The sequence below is a fragment of the Schistocerca cancellata genome, chromosome 10 (assembly GCF_023864275.1).
Source record: "Schistocerca cancellata isolate TAMUIC-IGC-003103 chromosome 10, iqSchCanc2.1, whole genome shotgun sequence".
Lineage (NCBI taxonomy): Eukaryota > Metazoa > Arthropoda > Insecta > Orthoptera > Acrididae > Schistocerca > Schistocerca cancellata.
In genome coordinates this window covers 41,597,487-41,605,496 of record NC_064635.1, presented here as the reverse complement: position 1 = coordinate 41,605,496, position 8,010 = coordinate 41,597,487, and the positions used below count along the sequence as shown (strand labels likewise).

At 40.2% G+C, this 8,010-nt stretch overlaps 1 non-coding gene across 1 annotated transcript; it reads right to left on the bottom strand.

Moving 5' to 3' along the window:
• Positions 1-1,318: 1,318 nt before the first annotated feature.
• Positions 1,319-1,393, bottom strand: Trnat-ugu (transfer RNA threonine (anticodon UGU)). The gene has a single exon. It is a non-coding gene; the product is annotated as a tRNA-Thr (tRNA).
• Positions 1,394-8,010: the final 6,617 nt, after the last annotated feature.

The following is an 8,010-nucleotide window of genomic DNA, read 5'->3' as shown; positions in this document are numbered from 1 at the left end:
TAACAGCACATTCAGCAGTTCAGGGGCTACCTCTACGGTACGTTCCTACCAGATTGTCTTTCACACTGACTAAAATTAGTCAATGAAAGTTTGCTATATATGACGGTAGTATCTGTTCCCGAAAGGACACTTACCGTGGATGACCATGCAGCTTTGCTAGAAAGGAAATGATAATTAAATGGACACCGTAGCTGCAAACAGGCGTTGATGTACTTCATTGGGGACATGTTGAAAATGTGTGCCCCGACCGGGACTCGAACCCCGGATCTCCTGCTTACATGGCAGACGCTCTATCCACCTTTTTTTTTCTTTAAAAGTTACTTTTATTAGAATTCTATTACTTGTTTCTCATTTCAATTTTTTTGCACAGCCATGGAAAGTGACACAATCTATGACAATGGTTCGCTTAGTAGTTTATCAACCTTTCACATCGCAATGAAATAATACTGCTCTTTGTAGCTTTACATCTTAGTACAAAAAAAATAGCTCTATTGAAAAATCTGTAATCAAAAGCTGTTAACTTAAAAAGAGTAAACTCTGTAACGAATATAATTGCCAATGGACACAGAAACAATTCATTTTATAGCATCTGTACAAGTTGTCCAGTTTCATACAGCTGCTTGACATCTGTACCTCCACCAACAAATTTCCCCTTTAGAAATACTCTTGGAACTGATCTGGCACCAGTGATTTCTGCTAGCGCAGACTGGATTGCGTCACCATCATCCTTATTGTCTAATTCAATAGCTGTATACTTGTACTTCAACTTATCAAATACCTTCTTCGCCATTGTGCAATATGGGCAGTATGTCTTCGAGAATATCACAACTGCATCACTAGCAATCAAATTTTTGACAAGTTCACCTACTCCAGTCTCACTCATTTTGGCAGTTTTACTAGCACCTGGAGATTTTGACGTACTGAAGACAGTGGGACAATACAGCAAATATCTAGTTTTCCTCTAAGTTGAAATTTGATGAACTCAGGTGGAAATCCAGGCCAACTGTGAAAATTTGATTTGCAAGGAAATGCGCGTGACGACTGTTAATATCTTTGCCTACGAACTCCTCAAAACGTGGTTAAACTTACACGAGTATACGCCCATGCAATACACAGGCGACTTTCACTTATTTTGTCTTTCACCCTGACTAAAATTAGTCTATGAAAGTTTGCTATATATGACGGTAGTATCTGTTCCCGAAAGAACAGTTACCGTGGATGACCATGCAGCTTTGCTAGAAATGAAATGATAATTAAATGGACACCCTAGCGGCAAACAGGCGTTGATGTACTTCATTGGGGACATGTTGAAAATGTGTGCTCCGACCGGGACTCGAACCCGGGATCTCCTGCTTACATGGCAGACGCTCTATCCATCTGAGCCACCGCGGGCACAAAGGATAGTGCGTCTGCATGGACTTATCCCTTGCACGCTCCCCGTGAGATCCACATTCCCAACATGTCCTCACCACTACATTCGTAGTGCGCCTAATAGATGAAAGTTTGCATTTAATGATCAAAATTAATGCTTGCCATAAAAGTGGAAATAAAGTCACCACTTACCACGGACGGCACGCTAATAGTTACTTTGGTGAATTCTAAGCGATCCAGTACGGTGCACAGCCCTCGCGAGTTCACTAGCTGTTTCTACCGCAAAATACGCGCTTTGACACAGTTCGGCTCTGACGCCATCCGAGGCAGAGCGAGATCCGACGTTTAACACACGTGGATCTTACAGTGGCTGAGTGTGAAGTGAACCTTTTCTACTGCCTCTCGGGCTGCATTTATATACGTGCCGGAGCGGACGGCCGAGGGAACATGTGTTGTCTACGGCTATCTGCATACTGCGGCAGCCACCAAACGACCGCTTTCTCGGGCACATCAACTTTAATAATATAGTTATAAATCACTTCAGAAAACTCTCAATTTTTATTTGTATTCAGTTAAGTTGATTGAAATCACCGAAAACGTTTCAGCTTGCCATAATGATAACTTTGCCATCTAGAATTTTTATAGTGGAACTCACGGTAGATCGTCACCACTAAACCATATCTTTACTAGAACTTATGTCAGCAGTTATTGATACTACAACTCTCAAATTTAGTATAGCCCTATCACTTGGTATCATTTATCATCCACTATCAATAAAATTACAGGTTCTTAAACTACAAATATTGGGTACATATTAGTTACAATATTGGTTTTTACTTAGTTACTCAAAAACTATAAGAGGTAACTTAACGTGGCCTCTCGGTTATTATTTTTGGGGTGAACTGAAGCATAAAACATGTTTCTAAGCCCATTATTTGGCACTTTTGATTTTTTCTAAAAACGTGGATTCCAGTGTTAATTTTTGTTGTATGGTTTTGGAAACATCCACCACTTATTTATAAGCTCTAGCTGAACATTCTGACTAAATTCTGGCTTTCTAGCTTTATTATTTAACACCACTTATTTTTCTCTTAAAACGTCGTATTTACGTAAACTGTTAAATAGAGAAATTTATAATTTCATACTTTATTGTGGTGCAACACTTGCACGCTACGCGCGGACGAGTTAAGGTTGTAATGTAATAAAATAAAAATTATCTGTGACCCTTTCTCTTTGTTATCAGTGTATTGTAATAGAATGAATATGAGCGGTGACTTATATAAAAAAGAAACACACATTAATGCAATGGCACAGCGTAAAAGAGAAATAACTAATATTATTAACACTGTAATATCTTGTTTAATTTAGGCAGACGTGTATATGCACTCCGTAAACTAGCTCAGTTCTCAGGGTAGTTACGCATTCGTTGATAATTAATTGTCCTTTTCTTATCTATCCAACATTACAGATATTATTCCAGGCTCGTGAGAAGTCGTGTGCTTATTGCACCAGAGAATATCTGCCAAGTCTGTTCGATGTACACTACTGTAGTACGTAACTTAACATCGTGCTTTCGTCTCGATTCCCCAGTATAAGATAACGAGAGTAGCATCTACAAATGAAATCCTATAATGGAACTGGAATCCTGTGACCAGACCTTTTCTTCTTGGGATTTTATCCCGTTATATAAAGAAAATCTGTAAATAAAATTGTTAAATTATTAGTAGCTGCCTCCAGTCTCGTGGGATCTGAAATAAAGTTAGTTGTCCTAACCGACGGCACGTCTCGTAGATGAGCTAGGAGAAAAATGTTAAAGATTTTTCTAAGATGGCGCCTAACAATGAAAATTCTTTGTTAAGGCCCATATCTACTTAAGACAATCCAGGTATCAGACTACCAGTTGATGAACCACATACACAAATTCTTTTGAAAAAATTTACCATTATATTTTTCGGGTTTTAAGTACATTATCAGCTGGTACAGCAAGATGAGCTTTACACAATAACGTCCTCTTAGGTGCGAATCCAAGGAGATAAGTGAAAGACAAAGGAAAGATTGTTCATGCATAGAAGCGCAAGAGCCCGTGGAATAACATGTCCATTGTAGTTCTATCTCTTCTTCTTAGACGTACTTGCCGATTATTTATAAAATTTATCTTAATATTTAGTTGACATTTTTTTAAAACTAAGGTCCACCAAGGAGAAACAGTACATGGTGACGTGGCGCTACTAGCATGAACTGGGGTAAGTCCCGGAAGACTCACTCGCTTCTGTATCTCACACGTGATAGAACGCGCATGCTTAGCTTCAGATGCTTTGAGTATCATTAATGTGAACTTATGTTTACATATTGACTATCAAATTCAGCTTATCTCAATCCGATGAAACCCAATTTGGACGTTATTGAGCGCCAGCTCCGCGCCCACAAACCAGCTGCCTGTGTAATACGGAAAGTGTGTGACCTGTGAGTAGGCATCCCGTGACACAGACGTCTGGGAACCTAACAAGTGTTTGTCGAACACAGGGCACGCGGATTCGCTGCTGAATTGTGTTCCAGAAGTGAACCAAAACGCATTTCATAAGTTGTCATAATGGTCTGGCTCATCATTATACTTTCAAAATATATACTGCAGAAGATGTCTCTGATTTTATATTTTATAATGAACAGCCATAGCCCCTCAGCCATCCTGCTCAAAGATGGATTTACAGAGACATACTGAAGAGTTTTTCTGTTGCGCTTAAAGGAAAGGTTTATGTTAAGGGCTATGCTATTTAATGCTTCTGCTTCACCAAACAAAACAGACATTTGTAGGGAATTTCGACACAGACTAGGCTGATAAAGAGACTACATTTTCATACAACGCTGCTAGATACGAACTCAGTTTCGAAATATCAAACTGTGGATCCAGCCTGGATAAAAAGTTACATGACCCAAAGTTTCATCTCCTGGGATAAAAAACGAGGGAACCATCCTTAATGTTATTTGTCCATTTGGTTTTCATAATATGTTGATATCTTTCATTAAGCAACAGGATCAATGAGTAACTGAAACAGAAGTGAAGTAAATCTCGTTCCGATTGTTGAAACAGAAAGTTCTAGTTAAATTTTAAATTTCGACAGAGTGTCTGGTGATAATGTTCAGTTTTTTACACGCCATCATATTTGAAGAAATTTTACGTTCTTATACTACTGTTAACCCTATCGGTAATTTTGAGGGTGTGAAGAGAAAGGTGAATGAAAATGTACTCATAACATTTGAAAACGATTTAGTCAGACCTATTTTAGGAATTGGTTCTTCAGCACACATGTACAAAAACTAATTCTGAAGATACGTCTAGTGAAAAATACAACTGAATTCATAATATTTAACGTTTCAGCAAACTGTTAAAATCTTAAGTAATTCCCAATATATGTACGGAGTTGGACTCAAAAATATGTTAATATATTCTGAGTTGGACTCAAAAAAATGGTAAGAATACCTATAACAGTAACTTGAAATGTTGCGATTGAACCAATGAGTGGCATCATAAAATGCTGTTTGTTCTTTCGATTAAACATTCCAAAGGGATTTTTAATTAATGTTCTGTCGTCAGTCAGTAATTTCATTATATAATTGCTGTCAGCCGGGTATGGGAGCCCCATTTTCAAGAACTGTAGGGATCTTGAGAAAGTCAGGTGAAAGGCAGGAGCAGACTGTATCTGTACAGTCTTTGAAAAAGGGGCTGCGAAACGCATTGGACATAAATTAGAAAATAAAATTTGTCACAGATGACGGAGAGCTATTAATTAATAATCCATATCCTACTAGTCATTGATATCCCATGGTTTAATGTGTATTAATAACATAAATATAGCGAACATTATTTTATGGTCTGTAGTGACCGTTAAGGAAGTTTTTTATTGACGTCTTTCTTGTCATTGTTGTTGTTCAATTCTACCTTTGTGACTTAACATACTTTGTCTCTTTCCCTTTTTTCAGGTAAGTGCCTGCATGTCTTCCGTCCTTTGCTAACTTCTTTGATTTATTCGGATCCTCCGCTAATGCCTGGTAAGTAACAACACATTCCTGGTTCTTACCTGAAATATTATGAAATTGCTGATTAACTTGTAATTCTGTCCACATTATGCTTCAGTAATTATGGTGGTGATTTCACTTACAATCATATAACCACTATTCTGCGTATGGTGTTGTAACACCCCATGAACGATGGGTCAGCTAACAATTGTACATCAAATACAGTGTCATTTCATAGCTCCTATTACGAGCATCTAGAAGTTACAGGGGGTACGTTGTTAGAAAAAACTAACACACGTTCATAGCAGTCGAAGACCTAAAAAAAGCGTGCGACATTGTAAAATGGTGCAAGATGTTCGAAACTCTGAGAAAAATACGAGTAAGGTATAAGGAAAGGCGAATAACGTACAATATGAACACGAACCAAGAGGGAACAATAAGTCTGGATGTCCTGAAACGAAGTGCCCGAATTAGAAAGAGTGTAAACGTGGATGCAGTCTCTGATTCCTACTGTCAGTCTAAACATCGAAAAAAAGCGATGATGGAAATAAAAGAAAGATTCAGAAGAGAGTTTAAAATTCATGGCAAAATAATGTCAATGCGCTGATGATACTGGTATACTTGGTGACAAATGAAGAAGAACTGCAGGATCTGCTGGATGGAATGAACAATCTAATGAGTACAGAATATGGATTGAGGGTGAGTCGGAAATAGACAAAGATAATGAGTTGTGACAGAACTAAGAACAGCGAGAAACTTCACTTCCTCATTGGAGATCATGGAGCAGACGAAGATATGGAATTCTGCTACCTTGGGAGTAACATTACCCATGAGGGATGAACCAAGGAGGACAGTGAAGACAGACTAGCACAGTCAAAGAGAGCATTACTGTCAAAGACAAATCTAGCGCTATTAAACGACGGCATCAGTGTGAGGAAGAAGCTGCTGAGAATGTACATTTTGGAATACAGAACTGTATGGCGGTGAGACATGAACGGTGGAAAACCGTGACACAAGATACTCAAAATGTTTGAGATGTGCTGCTGCAGAAGAATGTTGAAAATTAGGTGGCCTGATTAGGTAAAGAATGAGGAGGTTCTCTTCAGAATGAGCGAGGGACAAACCGATAAGCCAAAACATAACTACCACCGATCTACACTAATGGCCATTAAAATTGCTACACCACGGAGATGACGTGCTATAGACGCTAAATTTAACCGACAGGAAGAAGATGCTGTGATATGTAAACGATTAGGTTTCAGAGCATTCACACAATGTTGGCGCCGGTGGCGACACCTACAACGTGCTGACATGAGGAAAGTTTTCAACCGATTTTTCATACACAAACAGCAGTTGACCGGAGTTGCCTGGTGAAACGTTGTTGTGATGCCTCCTGTAAGGAGGAGAAATACGTACCATCACGTTTCTGACTTTGATAAAGGTCGGATTGTAGCCTATCGCGATTGCGGTTTATCGTATCGCGACATTGCTGCTAGCGTTGGTCGAGATCCAATGACTGTTAGCAGAATATGGAAACGGTGGGTACAGGAGGATAATACGGAACGCCGTGCTGGATCCCAAAGGTCTCGTATCACTAGCAGTCGAGATGACAGGCACCTTATCCGCATGGCTCTAACGGGTCGTGCAGCCACGTCTCGATCCCTGAGTCAACAGATGGGGACGTTTGGAAGACAACAACCATCTGCACGAACGGTTTGACGACTTTAGCAGCAGCTCGGAGATCGTGGCTGTGGTTACCCTTGACGCTGCATCACAGACAGGAGCGGCTGCGATGGTGTACTCAACGACAAACCTGGGTGAACGAATGACAAAACGTCATTTTTCGGATGAATCCAGGCTCTGTTTACAGCATCACAATGGTCGAATCCATGTTTGCCGACATCGCGGTGAACCCACATTGGAAGCGTGTATTCGTCATCGTCATACTGGCGTATCACCCGGACTGATGGTAAGGGGTGCCATTGGTTACACGTCTCGGTCACCCCTTGTTCGCATAGACATCACTCTGGACAGTGAACGTTACATTTCAGATGTGTTACGACCCGTGGCTCTACCCTTCAATCGATCCCTACGAAACCCTACATTTCAGCAGGATAATGCACGACCGCCTGTTGCAGGTCCTGTACGGGCCTTTCTGGATACAGAAAATGCTCGACTGCTGCCCTGGCCAGCACATTCTCCAGATCTCTCACCAACTGAAAACGTCTGGGCAATAAATGGTGCCCGAGCAACTGGCTCGTCACAACAGCCAATCACTACTCATGATGAACTGTGGTATCATGTTGAAGCTGCATGGGCAGCTGTACCTGTACACGCCATCCAAGCTGTGTTTGACTCAATGCCCAGGCGCATCAAGGCCGTTATTACGGTCAGAGGTGGTTGTACCGGGTACTGATTTCTCAGGATCTATGCACCCAAATTGCGCGAAAATATAATCACACGTCAGTTGTAGTATAATATATTTGTCCAATTAATACCCATTTATCATCTGCATATCTTCTTGGTGTAGTAATTTTAATGGCCAGTAGTGTATTATGAATATAAACCTGTCCAAGCGGTAGCTGCATCATCTAGCGAAAAATGACTGCTATTCAAACACGAACG